At 41.3% G+C, this 22,766-nt stretch overlaps 1 long non-coding RNA gene across 5 annotated transcripts in view; it reads left to right on the forward strand.

Moving 5' to 3' along the window:
• Positions 1-19,390, forward strand: part of LOC113891387 — a 34,533-nt gene extending 15,143 nt beyond the window's left edge. For 3 of the 5 annotated variants that reach the window (XR_003510743.1, XR_003510744.1, XR_003510745.1), the window contains exons 3-5: positions 5,662-5,996; positions 7,635-7,713; positions 8,641-11,877. This is a non-coding gene — a long non-coding RNA (uncharacterized LOC113891387). Of the gene's footprint in view, positions 1-5,661; positions 5,997-7,634; positions 7,714-8,640; positions 11,878-18,877 lie in introns of those variants that run through there. The other 2 variants (XR_003510747.1, XR_003510746.1) reach the window with 2 other exon arrangements.
• The last annotated feature ends 3,376 nt before the right edge of the window (positions 19,391-22,766 follow it).

The following is a 22,766-nucleotide window of genomic DNA, read 5'->3' on the forward strand; positions in this document are numbered from 1 at the left end:
CAGCTGACATTTGCTCACTGACACACACTAGCACACAGGGCTCAGTTAGGATTTGTCCTGAGTTATCTCGGGGCTTCCCTGGTGGCTCAGTGGAAGAACCCACCTGCCAATGCAGGAGTTTGCTGCCTGGTCAGGGAAGATCCCCTGGAGAAGGAAGTGGCAACCCACTCAGTATTCATGCGTGGAACACCACATGGACAGAGGAGCCTGGCAGGCTACCATCCGTGGGGTTGCAGAGTCGGATACGACTGAAGCCACTGAACAACAACAACAACAACAACAGAATATGTGGGAGGGGTAGGTAACTGAACAGATTCTTGCCTTTCCCAAAAAAGGAAGAACAGCAGGCAGTCAGCTGTGTTGGATTTACCTCCTCCTTGGAGTCTTAGGAAAAAAAGAATGATTAAGCAAAAATTAATCAAACAAGTGCATGACCAACTAAGTGTTTAATGTCATATGCAAATTAAGGGTTGGCACTAAGAATTGAAGAGAGAATTGCATGTTGAGAGTTGGAGGAGTGTAGCCCACCCAGCTGCCTGATTCAAATACAGATATATTCAGGATTGCCAAGTGGCTGTGACAAAGGGGGTGCCCAATGTAAGATGAAGTAGAGCAAGACACATTTCACAGTGTTGCAATGTCTCACAGACTATGTTAGACATGCAGACCTGCTGTAACTGTGGCAGTATGTCCTCACTAATGCATCCTCCATTAATTCAAAGTGTGCACTAGCTCAGGCTAGTATTTACTCTGGTATTTTCATGGGAGAAATGGTTCACAAAGAAATCAAATAGTCCAAGTAATATACTCCTTGGAATGTGTTAACAAATTATTTTTAGGGGACTTCCTTGGGGGTCTAATGGTTAAGACTTTGCCTTCCAATACAAAGTTTTGACACCTAGTTGGAAAGCTAAGATCCCACATGCCTCACAGCCAAAAAACCAGAACATAAGCAATAAAAGCAATACTGTAACAAATTCAATAAAGACTTTAAAAATGGTCCACATCAAAAGAAAAAAAATCTTAAAAAATTATTTTTAGTACTTTGGCATATAAAACCTCATATACAAATAGTATTTATTTGCTTATTTAAGCAGGTCCTTGGAACATTCCAATCCCAAAGAATGGCAATGCTAAAGAATGCTCAAACTACCGCACAATTGTACTCATCTCACACGCTAGCAAAGTAATGCTCAAAATTCTCCAAGCCAGGCTTCAGCAATATGTGAACCGTGACCTTCCAGATGTTCAAGCTGGTTTTAGAAAAGGCAGAGGAACCAGAGATCAAATTGCCAACATTCACTGGATCATGGAAAAAGCAAGAGTGTTCCAGAAAAACATCTATTTCTGCTTTATTGGCTATGCCAAAGCCTTTGACTGTGTGGATCACAATAAACTGTGGAAAATTCTGAAAGAGATGGGAATACCAGACCACCTGACCTGCCTCTTGAGAAACCTGTATGCAGGTCAGGAAGCAACAGTTAGAACTGGACATGGAACAACAGACTGGTTCCAGATGGGGAAAGGAGTTCGTCAAGGCTGTATATTGTCACCCTGCTTATTTAACTTATATGCAGAGTACACCATGAGAAACGTTGGGCTGGAGGAAGCACAAGCTGGAATCAAGATTGCTGGGAGGAATATCAATAACCTCAGATATGCAGATGACACCACCCTTATGGCAGAAAGTGAAGAAGAACTGAAGAGCCTCTTGATGAAAGTGAAAGAGGAGAGTGAAAAAGTTGGCTTAAAACTGAACATTCAGAAAACGAAGATCATGGCGTCTGGTTCCATCACTTCATGGGAAATAGATGGGGAAACAGTGGAAACAGTGTCAGACTTTATTTTTTGGGGGGGCTCCAAAATCCCTGCAGATGGTGACCACAGCCATGAAATTAAAAGATGCTTCCTCCTTGGAAGGAAAGTTATGACCAACCTAGACAGCATATTAAAAAGCAGAGATATTACTTTGCCAATGAAGGTCCATCTAGTCAAGGCTATGGTTTTTCCAGTGGTCATGTATGGATGTGAGAGTTGGACTCTGAAGAAAGCTCTAGAGCCGAAGAATTGATGCTTTTGAACTGTGGTGTTGGAGAAGACTCTTGAGAGTCCCTTGGACTGCAAGGAGATCCAACCAGTCCATCCTAAAGGAGACCAGTTCTGAGTGTTCATTGGTAGGACTGATGCTAAAGCTGAAACTCCAATACTTTGGCTACCTGATTTGAAGAGCTGACTCATTTGAAGAGACCCTGATGCTGGGAAAGATTGAAGGCAGAAGGAGAAGGGGATGACAGAGGATGAGATGGTTGGATGGCATCACCAACTCAATGGATGTGAGTTTGGGTAAACTTCAGGAGTTGGTGATAGACAGCGAGGCCTGGCGTGCTGCAGTCCTTGGGGTTGTGAAGAGTCAGACATGACTGAGCAACTGAACTGGAACCTAGACGTGAATCATTTAATGGCTTGTGGTTAAGAGCACTATATGCATTTGGAATTAATCAAACCAATACATTCTAAAATATTCTGTAATGCAAATTCCCTTAATTCGGCTATTGCCCTCCCTGCAGTTAGGTTGGATTATTGGGGTTTTCTTGGGTCCTCCGCCCTCAAGTATTTACTGGTAATCAGATCACAAGAAGTCAGCTCTTGCTTCTGGTGCTGCTACTGTGGAGTTGCTGAGGATCAGTTGTGGACCCACATTCGGTGGAAGCTGGAGAGGGCTACAAGTCAAGTGTAGAAAGCCTGGGCAGCCAGATTGCCTGTGTTCAAATCCTAGTTTGGTGACTTGTTATCTGTGGGATTTTGGATGATTATACTGTCTCTCCATGCCTCAGTTTCCCCTGTTGTAAAGAGGGAAAAATGATAGTCCTTATCCTATAATGTTGTTGTAATGTAGATTTGAGTTAGCATATATAAAGCTTTATAATGGTGCCTGGCTTTCAGTAGGAATGAAAATGTTTGTAATTTATTGTGTGTGTGCTCAGTTGCTCAGTCGTGTCTGACTCTTTGAGATCCAGTGAATTGTAACCCAACAGGCTCCTCTGTCTGTGGGGTTTTTTTCAGGCATGAATACTGGAGTGGGTTGCTGTTTCCTTCTGCAGGCTTGCTTCCCAACTCAGGGATTGAATCCACGTCTCCTGCGTCTCCTGCATAGGCAGACAGATTCTTTACCACTGAGCTATCTGGGAAGCCCTTGCTATTTATTTTCACATATCAAATATATTAATTCAATAAGCATGGGGTGAATAATATTATTACGATGTAAAGGACAATGTTGGATGAATTACAAGACATTTTCTTTCACAGACCTTGAGATGCAACTTCTCAGTGCATGGGCAAATTTTATCCAGCATATTATAATATGGGTAAATGTTTCTATGAGTTGAAACAAATTTTGATAAAATTACTCAATTCCCTCCCCACCACCTACAAGCAATCTGCAATGATTTTATGCCAGTGTATACTGATGGGCATTCACACTTGCCTCCCACTGAGGCAAGTCTACTGAGTTAAACACAGTAGACATTGAATATACACTTACAGCACTGAACTAATGAAAATTTTGTTTAGGTTTGAACCTAGTTGACTTACTTTTATTATCTGTTTAGAAGTCATAATTTCTTTGTTATGAGAGCAAGTAAAAAATGCATTGAATAGAAACCTGTTTGAACATTTTAAGGTAAAATTCCTCTGCTTAAATTGTCTTAAAGGGGTTAGGATGTGTCTGAATTTGCTAATGAATCAAGTCATCCTCTCAATTTGAGTTCTTGGATCTGGTATTTCAACATCCCGTTAAGGCTGTTGATCTAATGTGGGTTTGTGAGTCACAGGTTGAATGATCTCCATATAGTTCTGATCGGCTTGACACTTACAGGTAGTGGAAAGATGCTTTATCTTGTGTATTCAAGCTGGTAAAGGGAAAGAATTTGACTTCTGGTCAGTTCCTGGAATTCTTTCTACCCATCCATGCAGCAGGGAATTGTCTCATCTTAAGTTCGGGCTTAGTCTGCAATAGGAAGTTAGTCACATACAACACTATTTGTGGTGTTCCAACACTAAAATATCTGGGAAAAGCCAGGAGCTCAGAGTCTTAGGAAGACATTGGGCTAGAAGCTCATTTCCAGCTCAACACGGCCCTCGCCCTCTGGCTATCTATGAATCAACCCTTTTATTGGTCCTTTCCAGGGTGAATTTGAAACCAGGATGGCCTCAGAATCCTGCCTCCCAAGTTATAGCTGCCTCCAGGTTCTGATCTTATCTTGCTGTCTGCTGTAGGCCTTCTGTTGTAGATGCTTTCCTATGGCGCTTATCACAAAGTTAGTTGTCCTTTGTGTTTCTTTTCCTGAATGTTTGCAGGAATGAGTCACATATCTCTTGTAATATATGAGCAGCTTGGAGGAAAATGCTGTTATTTTAAGAGCCAGCCAGGAATTCCTTTTAGGGAGGAGACTGTCTGCCACCTTAATAGAAGTATTTGGCTATGAAGATAAGGTCCCCAGGAGATAGTCTGAACAGTCTGGAGCTAGGCTAAGAGATAGCAAATTGCTCTGTGGAATAAGTTTACAGGAATTTGGGAATGGGGGCAAGCAAAGGAGAAAGAAGAGAAGAGACAGATGAAGTAAGGCAGAACGCGAGGTGGCGGCAAATGATGGGACCTGATGAGAGACTTTTAAGGAAACAAAGTCTCCTCCACATAGATACTTTACTGGAGTGGTGTTTTGGCCCAAATTAAGTAAAAGGGACTACCTTCAAAATCTTGGTTGGTATGGGCAGCTATAAAAGATGAGAGACAGTGAGATCAAGAACTCACCCGAAAGAAGTCACTGGGGAGAGAGAAGTGACTATGAGAACACAAACTCTTGGGAATTCTCAGAAATCTAGGGAAGAATATTGAACTTGCCACAAGATTAGGGTTGGAGACTTGGGTAAGTTTTTATTTCAGTCTCAAAGGAGATTAATAGTAGGCTTCCCTGGTGGCTCAGATGGTAAAGACTCTCCTGCAATGCAGGATCCCTGGGTCGGGAAGATCCCCTGGAGAAGGAAATGGCAACCCACTCCGGTAATCTTGCCTGGAGAATTCCATAAACAGAGGAGCCTGGCAGGCTATAGTCCATGGGGTTGCAAAGAGTCAGGCATGACTGAGCAACTATCACTCACACTCAAAGGAGGGAAGGACCTCAGCTGACAGTCTTGTTACATCCATCTGTACCAGGGATAAAAAGTGTTTTAGAGGTAAAGAATTTTTTGGAATACTGCTACAGAGATGAATAAACCTTAAAGTAAATGATATGACTTATGTGTCTCATAAAAAGAAAAGCTTATCAGTAGCATTTTTAAAAGTTATTTTAAAGGATTTGTTTATTCTAATGGATAGAGATTGTCTTTGGATAATATAAATATTCCAATGATTTAATGGAGTTATCTGAAGCCATGTAGACATTAATTAGAGTTCTATAATTAGAATTATAGAAGCTTCCTACTGCAAAATAGAAGGCAATATGTTAATGTTTCAGGTCTACTGTGCTGTTAGAACACAGTACCTGATGCATTTTCATATACCATGGCTCTAATAATTCTTTCTAAATAACCACTGTGATAGATATTTAATAGTTCTTTAATTAATGTTGGAGTAAAACCCATTTATATCTGTGCTTATCCCAGGCCTCCTTCTCTCACAAGTGAACAGTCTGTCTGCTTCCTGTGTGCGGAGCCACCCAAACTGATGATGACACAGAATCCAATCAGAAAAGCAGCATAAAGATGAAAGGTCTTACCAATGAGAAGTGAACTTGCTAAAGTACACCTTTCAATGAATTTGGACAAAACTGAAAAATGTTGTTGATATCAGATCCTTAGGCTGATTACTGAAGCGTTCGATTTTTTCAGTATGTCAATTCATCACTGTCCACCTGGTTATATTTAACACTTTCTCCTGTTTTCCAGCATGTCTGCTGAGATAGGCAAACGCTGTCACATGATATCTGCCTCTCAGGAAGGTCAGTAGACCATTTGGGAGGCCGCGGTTTCTGTCCCCCTTCTGCCTCCGTTCTTTCTCACGTAGTGCTGACAGCAGATGGAGCCTCACTGTCTTGCAGGATCTAAAATATTAATAAGATCAGGGCTTTTATCCTTCACACAGTTGAGCCTTTCCGTTTAGAGGCTCTGTAAAATGTCGAATCTGCTAATTTATAACACTGGCCCTCCAGGAAGACCTGCTACCACTTACAGGTACCCAAACATCATTTCGAACCAGTGTCCTTCCTTTTCACTTCTTGGAAATGCTGGTTCACATTTGAAATCACTCACATCTTTCAGAGACACTTGGATGAGTTTAATTCCATTTTGAGATGAGAGGTCTTGGGGTGCGTTTTAATAAATATTTGATGGGAATACTAGCCATGGGGTTGTGTTCATTTACAAAATTAGAGATGGCATCTCTGAGGCAAGCTTGACTTTGTGGAAGAAGCGATGTTTATAAATGCACTCAGTGTTTTCATGCCTGGTGTTCCCTCTACTTTTTAGAACACTGTAGTTATCTATGGTTTCATTTTTAGAAGCAGTGATTAAATTGCAGAGCACTGCTGTGTGATACAAGTTTAACCATTGTCTATTCAATAGACTTTTCTTTTTTTCACTGAAAGTAAAATTTACTTTTCTGCAAAAAATATGCATATCCTATGGTGTGCAATTTAGATCGTTTTAAAGGACAGTAAAGACATTAGTTTAGATATCCCATCCCAGTTGGACAATGAGCATCAATTTGGTTAATTAAGAATCTCAGTCTCTGCAAATTTATGGTACAATTACAATTTACTTCGTATGGAAGAAGGTCTTTACCCCATGCCACCATTAGCAAAATGTCCACTTTTATTATTTGCTGACTATTTCAAAAGCAGATGAATTTTAGAGGAAGAGTTAACATTTCTTTTCTTTTTTTTTGCATTGAAATTTCTCACTGAATGTCAGTTGTTTGTCAGCAGAACGCAACTATGAAGACTTTTGACTTAAATCTTTTTCCTCTTTTTTCTTTCTTTTTTTTTTCCTTAAAGAAAAAGCCAATTCATCAGGTAGGAAAGGACTGCCTTTTGCAGTCTCAGGTCCTGCCAGAGACAAATGACCGTAAAAATTTAAAATCAATCATTAACAGATTAGCTGTTGGTCCAAAGTAAATAGCAATCAGCTTATTAGGCATCAGGCAGAGTGAGATAAAGGGGAAGAGTTATTGAAAATGAGGATGTTGTCTGGGGCTCTGCTGTAGGGTCGCACGCGAGGAGGCTGTCTCTTTGTGACTATAATTACAAATGGAAAACAAGGTAGCCAGCTGAACAAGTTGAGCCCCTGGTTGTGTTGAACATAGTACTGCAGTTTTCTCGTCTGTGTCATGGCTTTGTTCCCCTTGGTTAGCATGGGACTTGGGTGCAGTCCCAGTTGTTCTCTTTGCCTTCTAAGCAAGATCTGTCAGCTGCTGTTTAGTTGACTCTGCAAAGCAGCCCAGAAATTATGCCGGAGGCACCTTCGTTTCAGGAACTGGACCTTTTTTACCCCTTTGCACACTTAGTTCAAATCTCATTACTGGTTAAATAGAGATTTGAAAGTGAAGGGGTGGTTCATTAGCTGCTTCCCTCTAATTCCAGGTGTGATCTGCTGTTCAGCACGTGCCACAGCAGTTGTTGCAACAAGATCTACCAATGGACGCTGAAATCAGCACTGAAGGTTTGAAGAGAAACAGATATTTGTACAACTTCAAAGTATCTTTCTCAATATATTTATTAACTGTAAAGGAGAAATAGTAACTTTACAGTGGTGAAACCCATCAGATACACTCTTAACCAAGTGATCAAGGTTAAGGTTACTATCACTAGTAATAAGACAGTTCCTCCCCTGCCCGGCCCCCCATGCTACACTGAGAAGGAAACACCATCACCGTATTCTTACTAAAAATGCATAACCTCACTCCAGTGATGAAAAAACATCAGACAAACAAACCCATTATGAAAAATAACTGCCCAGTAATCTTTAAGAGTGTCAAGGACATGATTGCCAAGGAAGACTAAAGAACTTTCATGAATTTGAAGGGACTAAGGAGACAAAGGATTGTGGGAGTCTTTGTTGGATTCTGGAACAGAGAAAGGCCATTAGGAGAAAAACTGGTGAAATCCAAATAAATGATAGCATTAGAGGAAGCTGTGAGAAGGGATTATAGGAATCATTTATACTATTTTTGCAGCTTTTTGTAAGTCTAAAGTTATTCCAAAGTAACAAATTATATTTAAAGAAAAGGAAGGATGCACTGAAAGGAAAAATAATTGCTTGAGTTCCAGAAACTTCCACTGCAGAGCACAACTTGTAGTCTGGGCCAGTTTTAGCTTTTGTTCATAGTTGTGCTTTATTTTGGCCAAAGCTGGAGTAAATCATTGCTTTCAATGACAGAAAAGTAAAATAACATTCTTCAGGTAGGGCCCTTCTTTACACTTCTTCTCATGAATAATACAGTAAGATTATGGTGTTATCAACAGGTACAGTTACCAAGGGAGGCAGGGACAATCCCAGTGTGTGGAATGCTGGATTCTGCAATTTGTGTGCCTTGGGTTACCAGTTTGTGTGAATTATATTATGTCACTTATTCTCCTGGATCTGCAGGCTGACTGGATTGGCTCTGCTTCGTCCTGCGAATCTGGGTCTGGCCTGACTTGGACCAAGGGGCTAACTGGGACAGTGTTTTCTCCAGATGATGGCAGGAGTACAAGGAGGCAAGCCCCACCGCACAAGCACATTTTAAGCTCCAGCCTGTGTCTCCTTTTGGATAAAGATGTTTACTTGGCCCACCCAAAGTTGAGGGGTAGGGAAGCACACTCTTCCCATGGAGGTTGGGGGGATAAAGTGCACATTTCTGATGAAAAATCTAATCAATCATAAGGACCTTAAGTAACTAGTCAGATTGTAATATCTTTGAGGTCTGAGCCCATGCCTGGTACTGCGTGTATATCCTCCCTGACAAGAAATATGAATTTAAGCACACAGTAGGAAATAAAAAGATAAGTTTCAAAATTTAAATCAGAAAATAAGTCCTTTGTGCTTTTCCTAAATTAAACAACAAACAAAAGCTTAGAAAGAAAATAAAAAAGAGCAGGAAGAACTCACATCAATGTGGATTATAAATTTTTTTTTTTTTTTAAGAATGAGTAGCTTTAAATTAGAAAGAAAATTAGTATTTTGTTGAGGAAAAAGGCATTATTCACAAAGAAAAAGTTATTCTAGATTTATTTTTGGCAGATGATGAATTAACAGTAACTGTTCCAAACTCTTATCTAAATGTAGTAATAGCTGCTATTTCCCCAGTATTTTATAGATGAGTGAAGGCACACATGATTTGTCTTCTTCCATTTTATGGAAGGATAAGAAAGCGAGGGTTAGAGCATGTGTATGCTTTGCCCAGCGTCACCAGCTGCTAAATGACAGAGCAGGCATAAGTTGTCTTCTGGCTTCAAGTCCAGGGTTCTTCTTACCACCTGCATTACAAATTTCTACCTGTTGAGAACGAATCCTTTCCTTCACTTCCTGGGGCTTTTGTAAAAGATCTATCACTCTGAAGATGAATTGAACTATCAGGTAAACATTTAAGGAAAGGAGAAGAACCAAGTTGGAATGCAAGTGAATTCTGGTGTTGGTGGCTGCTTGGCATTATAACTGATGATATAATTATTTCCTGGGATGTGGAGCACCAATCACGGAGTAGATGTAATAGACAGAAGTTCTTAGGTATTTACAAGTATGGATAAAGTGACTGCCCTTCATTAATAAAGGCAGGTGCTGGAGTCTGCATTCCACTGTTAGTTGGGATGGTATTCGGGTAGTAAGTTTCTAGACCAGTCAACATTTAGGTTCCCCGTTAACCCCTGTGACCTGTCTTTTCAGCCTGTGCGCCTCCAGCTCTTAGATCCAGTTCAAAAGGCGCCTCTTTCAGGGAGTGACACTGTTCTCCTGGTGGGAAGCGGGCACCCCTGTTTCTAAACCCCCAAGCACTTTCTTTGCCTATACTTCCCTTAGCAATCATTGTGTAGTCATGCACCGCCTTTATAAGGTTAATTGTTTGTTTCTCCTTTATGATTGCAAAATCTTACAAGAAAGTTGATCAGATCCTAACATAGATCTCAGCACATGGCGATTCTCCCTGTAAACAGGGCTTGGGAAGATGACCAGATGAACAGAAGGTCTAGTCTTTCCTAGCCTGCTAGTTGGAGAGGCTTTTGATGCATCTTTGAATCCACCACAGCTCTGTACTTAGTGCCTTACATACAGCAGATGCTTGCTATGTTTTTGTTGAAAGGAAAACATTTGTGTAAATGAACAAAGGAAAAAATAATAGATGAATAAATAAGTGATTGAGTAAATGTCTGGATACTGAGGTGGAAGATCAAGAGGAACACACGTCAAGTCAAATATCAGAGTTCCTTAAAAAAGATGAATAATATTTGAAACAAATGTGTGATGCTCTAGATGTCAGAAGAAATCTCTTGAAATTTCTGATCGTATTCAAATTATAGGAACAAGAAATGTGAATGCCACTTTCCCCCCAGTGATGGTAATGCTAAGTGCAGTACACCAATATTCCACAGTCTGGGCTGTTTTTAGAGTAAAACATACTGAAATCTTCTAGCACCATAATATTTGTGTTATTTAAATATGGCATTTAAAAATGAGTTTTGCACATGGTGTTAAGACTTCATCCAGGCTCATGCCCCTTCCCTGCTGGACGCCTTTCTAGGGCAGCCTATTGTTGTACTTCCCATTCCCTGGGTTGATAGTGAGGTTGGCATCTGCTCTCTGGGTCATTTTTACCCTCCAGAGCCAGGCACAGTGCCTGATTCCTGATTGAAGCTGGGAGACAAAGCACCTGAGGGTTGACCCTGGTTCTCTCTCAGGTAGAACAGAGGGGTTGTGGGCTGTTGTGCAGTTGTTGAGTTGTGTCCAGCTCTTTGCGACTCCAAATGCTAATATCTTGGAATTTATTCCACCTCATGTATTTTGTAATATTTTAATGCAAAAATTCATATTATCGTTGCAGTCACTACTCTTCTCTTACAATATGGAAAATAATTTCACCCAGATTATGCTTTTTCCTCTGTCCAAAAACTTCCCTATGCTAGTAAGTAAGAACATCCAATGGAAGAGGAAAATTAACCAAATTGAGGGTTATACTTATTAAGTACTTGAAAAGGTCCTGTAATCATATCTTAAGACTCACTAATGTAGAAATAGGATTTTAAAGACACTGGGTGTTGCGCAGTTTCCCGTGGATACTTCCTGATTTCAGTAGTTGCACCAAATGTGGAAATGATATCACCCTGGGAATCCTGTTCCTTCTCTTGTGAAAGACTTCCCCCCAGTGGTCAGCACACCTGCATTTCTTCTACAGTGTGCCGGTATTAAAGCAGCTTTGTCCAGTACAACTCTCTAAGATGATGGAAGTGTTCTGTGTCTGCTCTGACCACTAGGGTGGCCACTGGCCATGTGTGGCCGCTGTGTTCTTGAGATGAGGAACTGAATTTTAAATCTTATTTAAAATTAATTGATGTGTGCATAGCCATATGTGCCTAGTACCTACAGCATAGGACAGGTCAGATTGAGAGCCGCGTGGCCTCTGTCACCCTTGGCCTGAGAAACAGCCAGAGAGAAGGGGTCAGCTTCTACTCCTGTCGTATCAGGCAGCCTGGGGAATCCTCGAGCTTTGAAGGCTACTTCCCTCCACTGCTTGAGGCTGCCCCACCAGCTCAGAGGACTGGGTAAGAGCAAGAAGGAAGAGCCAGGGTTTGATCTACCTGTTTATGCATTTAGTCTCTTTAGTCCAACTTTTTATTTAAAGACTATTGGGCTGACCAGGTGGTGCTAGTGGTAAATAACCTGCCTGCCTATGCAGGAGACTTGCGAGATGTGAGCTAGAACCCTGGGTCGGGAGGATCCCCTGAAGAAGGGCATGTCAACTCACTCCAGTATTCTTGCCTGGGAAATCCCGTGGAAGAGGAACCTGGTAAGCTATAGTCCTTAGAGTCGCAAAAGAGACGGACACGACTGAGGCAACTTTGCATGCGTGCACGCTGAGTGTCAGTAACAAGCTGAGATCATAACAGCCCCATCTATGCTGTTTTTAAAGTTATTGTTTACAGCTTCTTTAATTCTCCGTGAAGGTGATGAGTCTGCAGAGCGTCTTTTTTGAAGGAACTATTATTAAGCAGAGAGTCCCTGTAAATGACTGTTATCCAAATGACATCCTTTCCACCACACAGCCCTTACCCACTACTGCTCACACACACAGTTTTCTTGGGAGACCCCCTCCCTCCCTTTTTGGTGAGTTGCCACCACTTTGTTCTACGGGGTCGAGACATGCTCACTCTCTTATTGTAACTAGTGCCATTGCTGCCTGAACTTTACTGATATTCTGAAGCAGAACAACTGCTTACTCCTCTCCTAAAGGTTCCTGCTAATGAGGCCCACACAGGTGGCAAGGTGTTGGCATGAAGAAATAAGCCCACTAAATAAAAATTCTGTGAAGTGGTGAAGCTGGGAGAAAAGGCATACGTTTTCTTGATGAGGGTAGGGGTGCCTTGGAGCCTCTCATAGAAGCTTTATTCTGATGCATGAAGCTAGAAATTAGGGTGAAAAACAAGGAGAATTTGCTTTAGAGCAGCTGGTTTACGTTGTGCTGCTTCCAGGCCCCTTAGCAGAATGCCAACCATTTCCCCGGAAGCACAGCGGCATCATTTCATTGTCCTTCTGCTCGGGGAGAACAACCAACAGCCCTCCTGCCCTCAACTTCAGATGCCACACACATCCCAGCTTCAACTTGCTAGCAGCCCGGGCACCATAACATCCAGGAAGACCACATTGCAGTCATCACTCTTTAGGGGCAGGGGGTGGTGGTAATTACCAGCACATGATTATTTTATTCTGTCTGAATTATTTACAATGGAAGGAAGCAGTTGAGGGGAGGGAAAGTTAGGGAGTGTGTTCAACCCCACTTGCATTGATTCCACCCAGAGCAAGAAGAGCAAACCTATTAAGAAGAAAAATTGCTTCCTTTCCTTCCTTTCTTTCGTCTCCCATCCCCGAGTCTTAGAAACAAATACGTGATGCAAAGAGGAGCCCTGGGTGGCTGCGGGGAGGGGCCCATGGTGGGGGTTGGTGGCTCTCGTCCGTGACTTGTGCCCTTACTGCAGGTGTGCCACTGGCCCCAGCTTTCAGCGTTCCCTCCTCTCTCCCCAACTCTGAGCTTGCACGTGGTGCCTAGCAAACACCGCAGATGGATTTAAATCCCACTTAGAAGACGTTCAGTTATGGAACTTGTAATCAGGAGAGTTGGGCTTTAATCCCAAAGGTGCCGTTCCCCTCATTGTTTTTTAAATTTAAGATTTATAACTCTCCTACCTCCAAAAGAACTTGCAGATGGTTTATAGAGGTAGTGTCTGAAGGCACCTTTGGGGATCAACAGAACAGAAGCCCCCTGAAGGAAGCAGAGTGACTGGCACAGTTAGGTGGTAGGAGTGTGGTGGTTTGTGCCTCCATTTCCTCTTTACCAAACAGGGAAAGCAAACCCAACTCTGCCTGTGAGGCGATGGGCAGAGCAGTGTTTGTAAGATGAGGTGTCCATGTCATTTTGGGATAATATTGCATTCTTCTATTAAGAAAATAAAAATGTCAATAGAGGCAGAGTACCTTCCTAACCAGACCCTACTGCACATCCCTACCCTGGTTCTCTGAAAGATTGTGGGCAAGAATAGAAGCAGGTGACAGAGGATGAGATGGTTGGATGGCATCACTGACTCAATGGACATGAGCTTGAGCAAACTCAGGGAGATAGTCAAGGACAGGGAAGCCTGGCATGCTACAGTTCTTGGGGTTGCACAAGGAATTGGACTTGACTTAGAGATTGAACAACAACAGAAAAATACCTGCAGCAGAGTTCCCCAGTGCACTGAAGAGGAGAAACTGGGGCTGGCTTAAATTTGTGCTGCCGTGAGTCTGTGGGGCTTCCCAGGTGGCATTAGTGGTAAAGGACCTGCCTGCCAACGCAAGGGATGTAAGAGACTCTGGTTCGATCCCTGGATTGGGAAGATCTCCTGGAGAAGGAAATGGCAATGGATTACAGTATTCTTGCCTAGAAAATCCCATCAACAGAGGAGCCTGGGGGGTTGCAGTCCATAGGGTCACAAAGAGTCAGACACGACTGGAGCAACTTAGCACACGCACACAAGTGTGTGTGGAGCCCCACAGGAGGGAAACAGGGCGGGGCACTAGCAAGGTGGTGGTTTTATTTTTTCTTCGTGGAAGAGCTTTTGAATAAAATGTTAAAATACTTACAAATTTTATAACCTATGTGAGTTATAAAACTTTGCAATAAAATGTCTACATACCTTTTACCCAAATTAAAATACATTATTACTACCATGGAGACTCCAAGAGCAACCCTTTTGCTATCAAAGGTAAACCACTATCATGATTTCATGCATATCATTCTCCTGCTCTTTAAAGACAAATTTTCCAATGTTTGAACCCTCTGTAAATGGAATCATACAGATATATTCTTCTATGACTAACTTTTTTCACTCAATATTATATTTGTGAGATTTGTTCAAGTTAATACATGTAGCATAATTTATTCATACTCACAACTGTTTGTTATTCTGTTATAGGAATACTCTAGGCTTATTTATCCATCCTCTTGTTGATGGCCATCTGAATGTCTCCTTTTTTTTTTGTTATTACAAACCATGTGGCTGTGAATATTCTAATCCAATCTAGTCTCTTGGTGCACAGATCTAAGAATTTCCTCATTGTATATGCCTGAGAGTAGCTTTGCTGGCTCATAGAGAATGAGCATCTTCAGCTGTATTAGATCATGTCAAGATCTTGGTGGTTGTCCAAGCTATACTCCCAACAATAATGTTTAAGAAGGAATCCAAGAATTCGAATCAGCTATGAGCTGATTTAGCTACTCTCAAGTATCTGGAGTTAAGAGAAAGGGAGACTGCATAGCTAAAAGGAATCCACAGATGATGGTGATGATGATGACGTGACGAGGACAACAAACCCAAATATAGTGCTTATTATGTGCCAGGCACTGTTCTGAACACTTCAAACACATGGACTCGTTCCATCTTTATGATTACTCTGAGAGGTATATATGGTTATCCTCACCTGTAGGTAAAGAATCTGAGGCAGAGAGAGGTGAGTAACTTGCCCACATCATTATGGTTGGTAAATGTGGGACCTGGAATTTGAGATGTTGCTCTGAACCCCATGCCTCATTTCAACTGTTAACCTGTGCTGCTGCTAAGTCACATCAGTCGTGTCTGACTCTGTGCGACCCCACAGATGGCAGCCCACCAGGCTCCCTCGTCCCTGGGATTCTCCAGGCAAGAACACTGGAGTGGGTTGCCATTTCCTTCTCCAATGCATGAAAGTGAAAAGTGAAAGTGAAGTCGCTCAGTCGTGTCTGACTCTTAGCGACCCCATGGACTGCAGCCTACCAGGCTCCTCCATCCATGGGATTTTCCAAGCAAGAGTACTGGAGTGGGGTGCCATTGCCTTCTCCGGTTAACCTGTGAGTTCATGCTAAATGAGACAATAAGAAGGGCAAGCTCATGATTGGTTGGCTACCCTGCCATTGGTAAGGGTGGGACTTACCTTTCCAACCATACTATCACACACCCCCTTTCACAGTTAAGAAGCAAGAGAAAAGCATTTCCCCCCACTTGGGTAGCATGGAATTTGTATGATTTCTGGCCAAATATGTAATAAAAAATGTGAGAAGGAGTTCTTAAGCTAAAACACCCCAAACCTTGACCTAACACAGCCTCCTTGAAGTTGATTCTGTGGTTATTGGCATTTGACTAGACAAGAAGAGAAATAACTGTTCCTCCCGGCCCATCCTCAGGGACCTTAATGCTGGGTACCATAATTTGTGTGGCAAAGCAATGGCGGGGGATATTGACTATTTCAAAGACTGATCAAAATGGCTAAAATATGACATAATCATACTGTCACGAGGCATTGCTAATTTTTGTCATGAAAACATCAGCAGAAATGAAGAACCATACATAAATTCATACCTCAAAATCAATAAAGCTGTATTTTTTTGGTCCAAATTATTCAGGTTAGTCTTTTACATGGTATCTTCAATCCTCAACTTTCTACTGCCCTTTGTCTGTACACAGACATTTGTACAGGGTAGAAAAGTGGTGTTACTAAAGTGTAATCCATGGTATCTTTCTTTATGATGTCTTTAATAGTAAACACATTTTTCAAAGATGATTAATTGCAATGTTCTCAAGACAGTAATTTCTTCTTTTGTTTATTTGTTTAAAATAGGGATGTTCACGTGAAAACCCAATGCAAGGTCCAAATCATTAAGCTCTTCCTAAGTTAGAGTAGGTATATTTCACATTGAAATATGTCATTTTAATGGCGAAAGGAAATTTTGAAATATGTCATTTTAATGTCAAAAGGAAAAAAAAAAAAGAATGTCTTCAAAGATTTGGCCTATAGAGTAAATTTCAAAATGGGAAACAACACTAGTCCTGTAATGAGATGTAAATCACAACACTGACATTTATCTTCTCTTGGTGAGTTCAATTCCCTGTAGCAGCATAGAGAGGAAAAGAAAATATTGGAACTGAGAGTAATAAAATGAATACAGCAGGCTCCCCGTGTATGAATGACACTTTCTTCACATAATGAGAGTAACTGGCAGGCATCTCTAGGACACATTCCCCTTCTCTGAAAATATTCCAGGCTTTCTGACTCTTCTCAGTTTACTATCTTGAATCTCACTGGTGGGAGGATCACTAGGCTATGGGACAAACCCCTTAATAAACAGATGTCTTGAGTGTGAAGAAGCGGTGGGCTATTCGTATGTGAATGCGAATTGAATTGATCAGATGGTCTTCCTTTTGGCAGCCAGCTGAGAGGTTCTACATGCAGGTGTTCCAAGTTCTAAATCTGGGGACCGACATGATTGGGAGGAGGGAAACGAGGCATGAGTGAGGCACAGAGGTGAGGGGTTTAGGCAACCATGAAGATGCAGAGCACGTACATTGTCGAAAGTGGGTGAAGAAAGTAAGCTGGAAAGACACACTCAGTTTACTTAAAAAGTGTGCCTGCATCTAGTACATACTCGATTCTAGCTACTGTTGTTATTCCTCTTGGCATTAAATCAGTTTTGGTGAGCTAAGATGTTAGGCTACAACTAAAGTTTTGTTTTTATGGGAAAATGTGTTCAGAATGTAGTGGATTGAATGACTGGCTCTAGTGCTTCACCCTCTTGTTTTAGCCTCTTGTAGGCAGAGTGCACTTTCCTACTCCTTGACTTCGGGCTTACCTATAAAACTTGTTTTCTCCAGCCATGTAGGCAAAAGTATGCCAGATCTAACCCTAGGACTTAAGAGGCTTTGTCTTTTCCTGCTTACCTCCTTGTGCCTTTCTGCACTTCTGGTCTCTGTGAGATGAACTTTCTGTAGATAACTGCTTACCCTTTAGCTGACCTGCAACTTGAAGCATAATCAATGTAATTTAGCTGACCTCCAGCTGGCCTGTAGATATGTGAGAATAAATGATAATTTTTTTAGGTCAGTGAGTTCTGAGATGGTTTGTTACACATGTTTTTGGCAGTAGCTAACTTATACGGACAGAGAAGGCAATGGCACCCCACTCCAGTACTCTTGCCTGGAAAACCCCATGGATGGAGGAGCCTGGTAGGCTGCAGTCCATGGGGTCGCTAAGTCAGACACGACTGAAGCAACTTAGCAGCAGCAGCAGCAGCAACTTATACAGAGGTTTTTTTTTTTTTTTTTTTTAAGAGCCATCTTAAAGTGAATTCTTGAAATATAACTCATTAGGAAAATTGGGGTTTTTCTGCATTGCAGTAAGATCATTGTTCTCCTTTAAATGATAATTTTATCTGTTTTTATTTAGTTGTAGCCCAGTGACAGAACAAGAGCACAATTTCTTACCTGATGAGACAAAGATTAACTGAGAGTATGCCTTGCTTCTGCTACTGCTGCTAAGTCACTTCAGTCGTGTCCGACTCTGTGCGACCCCATAGATGGCAGCCCACCAGGCTTCCCCATCCCTGGGATTCTCCAGGCAAGAATACCAGAGTGGGTTGTCATTTCCTTCTCCAATGCATGAAAGTGAAAAGTGAAAGTGAAGTCGCTTAGTCGTGTCCGACTCTAGCGACCCCATGGACTGCAGCCTACCAGGCTCCTCCGTCCATGGGATTTTCTAGGCAAAAGTATTGGAGTGGGGTGCCATTGCCTTCTCCGATGCCTTGCTTCTACAGATAACCAATAACAGCCACTGTATATAGCAGTGGTTTTCAAACAACTCTGGTATTCTAGGGCCTCCAAGAGTTTTCACAAAGGCTGCCTGGGTGAGGGAGTTCCCCCTCTCCCTCCTTTACCTAGCTTCAGCTGTGGTAGAGCTCATTTTCTTTGATTTGCATACTGGGCTTCTTTGTAAGATTTTATCTAATTAAAAGGCTCAGATAAGTTTGAACATCTCCAGTGAATGCTTTACTTTTCTGGAAACTCAAGGCTTTTCACACCTGTCCGTGCTGTTTCCTCCACCTCGACTGCTCTAGATTCTCTTTCTTTCTCTCTTTTTTCTAAGCTTCTCTGTAGAGAGCTCCTATTCATTCCTCAGTACTCATGGTGATTGAAAAATATATCCATGAGTTCTTTGATAGTTTTCTGTTCCAAAGATGGGGTCTGGTCGCTATCTCTTTAGGTGTGAACTGTACTTGATGATGTTTAAGGAAGAGAATATGTAGAAAGTGATGATGCCCAAAATTAGGACCTGTCTTTCTGTCTCCATCTTTTCTCAGCTCACTCATTCTTGGGAAATTCACCTGGTATTTCATGAGCACACTCAAGCAGCCCCACATGGAGAACCCCACCGAGAGGAACTAAGTGAGGCTGCCTCCCAATAGCCACGTGAGTGATCCTGATTGCAACCTCATGAGAAACCGTGAGCTAACTCAAATTCTCGACGCACAGAAACTGAGTGAAAAGAAACCTGTTTTAAGCTGCTATGTTTTGGGGTCTTTGTTATGCAGCTATCTATAACTAGTAACAATATGCGACTGAAAAGATTCTTTTTTTTGCTACTCTCCTGAAATGCCGGAGTGTTAACAATTTTCTTCTTTTTCATAGCCTTTAATATATATCTTGTTTGCAGAAGTTATTCCATTGCACTGCTTATTTACATATCTGTCTCCTGCATTATGCTGTGAGATATTTGTATTCTCAGATGCCCAGCACAATTCTTGGCATCTTATATATTGAATAAAGAACTGAAAAATAGCCACAGCTCAAATTTGAAAAAAAAAAAAAAAAAGCACTCAAAGAATAGGACAAAAGATAAAAGAAGTCATCTTTATGTCTAATACAGAAATCCTCAGTTTTGACCAGAGATGGTAAATAAGCAGAAAAATCCTCAGATGGAGTCAATAGTGTATTTTCATAACTTGTGAGCATATAGAGCAGTTCTCTGTGCTCTTGTTTAGCGAATGATAGGTGTTCCTGCTCAGATGGTTTGTCTAGAATCATGGGGTCTGTTAAAAGCCAGGATCAGTGTTTTGACTAGGTTTATAGGTGAATAAGTTAGAAATCTGTCACCGCCCAAAACAAGCCTTGAATTTATGGCTTTGACCAAGTGTAACTTGAAGATGTAATTTACCAAACTACAGAGGGTGTTTATTTTCAATAGCTAGAGTTACATAGCCACATTGAAAATGGCAGAGGTGGTATCTGGTTAATTCCATGTGGGACCAGTGACTTGGAATTCTAGCCTTCTGGGTATGTCAGACTGCGCAGGCCCTGCATAGAACAATTAGATATTTAAAATTGAAATTTAGTGATGATGATGATTTGTATTTTTATTTTAGTGATGATCTAAACATTGGTAAAAGAATATTCTGGATCATTGGAGGGTCAGTCTAATAACTTAGGCATGCCATATATTAATTTCAGGTCCTGCTTTTATGACTGTGGCTCAAGGGGCTTGTTAGGTGACAGGGTTTAACTGCAAGTGGACTATTTCTCAGACTGAGGTCTGTGCGCTTACAGTTTCAAGGATCCACAAGTTCTTACATTTGGAAAACAGTGATAGAGACAATAAATGCTTCCTCTGAGGCGAGATTATTGATTTTTCATCTGTGTAGTCAAGGGAAGGTTTTATGAGGCATTGGCATCTGAGTTGGCCCTCAAGGACAGGCTCCGTATGCTTTCTCTTAACAAATGACATCAAGTATCCATTTAAACTCTCTGCTTGAGCAAATACCCTACTTCCAGGGGCCATTCATTACTTGCTGGTTATTCTTTGAGAGCTACTGTGCGTTAGTTATGCTTAATTATAGTGTGGTCCAGGGTGAATATGGACTGGAAGCACTGGAAGGAGACACAGAGAAAGGGAGAAGGTGGAGCTTGAACAGGGAGCAGAACGGTTCATGTTGACGGAAATGCAGGGCAAATGCAGGCCACTCTCTAGGGCACAGTGCTGGCTCAAGCCTGTTGTAAAGGTCAAGGCTTAAGAGTGTGTACTTTTTCTGTGGCTAGGCAAGGTTGTTTTTTATACGTTGATGGGGATGACTCTGATAATATTGAAACTAATACAAGTTCGTGGTTGTATTGTTCAATAACCATCTCAGCATCCTTTTTAAGATTTATTTTATTATTATGTTTTAGAAGCCTTGCTCACTGGTGAAATTTTTGGGCATGTGGAGGATTTTCAATTTATGTGTCATCTCTGATCATTGTAGAAGACACAGAAGACATGTTTTGAGTGTGTTGCCTTACTGAAGTGGTGGACTTGGTCTGTCATATTTAAATTGCATAACCATGCCTGCTCTTATGCCCACTCTGGCTGGTTAAATCCACCTGGGCACCTGACTGTGGGAGAGCCAATCTATTGTCTGGGCTGAGCTCATCAGGCTCTGTCTTATGTGGATTTGAAATTCAGACATTGAGAAGCTGAATTAGTAAGATGAGGATGGCGCCAGACTGAAAGGTTGTGCCAGGTTAAGTGACGTTGAAAGCAGGGGAAGCTTGCCGAAAGAGAGAGATAAAGAAGAAAAACATAGTTATTGTTACCATCTTTCTAAATTCCATATATATGCGTTAGTATACTGTATTGGTGTTTTTCTTTCTGGCTTACTTCTATACTAATGCATATATATGGAATTTAGAAAGATGCTAACGATAACCCTGTATGCAAGACAGCAAAAAAGACACAAATGTATAGAACAGTCTTTTGGACTTTGTGGGAGAGGGAGAGGGTAGGATGATTTGGGAGAATGACATTGAAACATGTGTAATATCATATAAGAAATGAATCGCCAGTCCAGGTTTGATGCAGGATACAGGAAGCTTGGGGCTGGTGCACTGGGATGACCCAGAGCGATGGTACAGGGAGGGAGGTGGGAGGGGGGTTCAGGATGGGGAACACGTGTACACCTGTGACGGATTCATGTTGATGTATCGCAAAACCAATACAATATTGTAAAGTAATCAGCCACCAGTTAAAATAAATAAATTGAAAAAAAAAAAAAGAAACAAGGAAAAAAAAAAGAAGAAGAAAAACATGGTAGAGATGAAATGTATGTAGAGAGAATAAACCTGGATTCTGGTTTTCCAATTCCAGTTTTTATTTTACTTGGCTTGCAGGTAGTGTGTTTCCTGTTTATGCTGTTAACCCTTTTCAAGATTGTTGTGTCTTTACAATAAAATCCTCTGTGCTTAAGCTAATTGGAGTGGGTTACACTTTCATCCACACAGAACCTTTCTAAAATAATGCTGGATTTTCAAATGAAGTCTTTGGTTTTTAAGAGATGGTGAGGCTGAAGGGAATATTGTCAGCTCGCCAGTTTAGGTGCTAAGCCAGCTTCCACCCATGAAGGTGGTGAACGACATGGATGGCTTCGGTTTATTAGTGGAAACTCTGGGTAGCAAATTGACAAGTGCAACTTGACCACTGCTTGGTGAGCTTCCACCTCTTGATGTGGCCAAGGATGGACCAAAGACCTCAGCAGTCACTATGGTCTACACTGACCAGAGACAAGAACGTTTTGACAAAAATCTGAGACAAGTTACCATGGTGACATACGTTTATTTTTTACACTTAATTTTCCATTCTTGTAACAAAATCTCACAGCTGAAGAAGAGTCATTGTCATTCTTTCAAGTGTCTGATGAAATCTAAAGATCTCTTCATACTAACTGCAGGATTTAATCAGGAGTGGGTAATATGACTGCATGTATTGTAATGAATTTCAAATACTGCAACCTGCAGCAGTTGTCAGTAACTGAATTCCTGGGGTATGCAACTTGTAATTGAAAATCTTTACAGTTTAGTTCCACTGTCATTTTTCTAATTCTATTCAAAGAATGTCTATCAAAAGTTATGCTTTAGTAGAAATGTATATTATGGGAAATTATTAATTCCAACATGTAGGTAATTTGGAAAGCTTGATATTTTTCAGGGTTGTTGAAACTGTAGGAAGAATTTTTATCCTGATAACTTTATGAGGTTGCAATGAGAAGTATTAACATTATTTTATGCAATTTCCTTCAAGATGCTGAGAATCTTTTTTAGGCACACACGCAGCTGGAAAAATTAGGGACTAAACCAACAGGGGATGGAGACCCTGGGAATCTTCTTTGCACTTTTTCCTGGAAGAACCTTTGCTCTTCTGCTCTTCATCTCTCCATTTGTGGG

The sequence above is a fragment of the Bos indicus x Bos taurus genome, chromosome 4 (genome assembly GCF_003369695.1).
Source record: "Bos indicus x Bos taurus breed Angus x Brahman F1 hybrid chromosome 4, Bos_hybrid_MaternalHap_v2.0, whole genome shotgun sequence".
Taxonomy (NCBI): domain Eukaryota; kingdom Metazoa; phylum Chordata; class Mammalia; order Artiodactyla; family Bovidae; genus Bos; species Bos indicus x Bos taurus.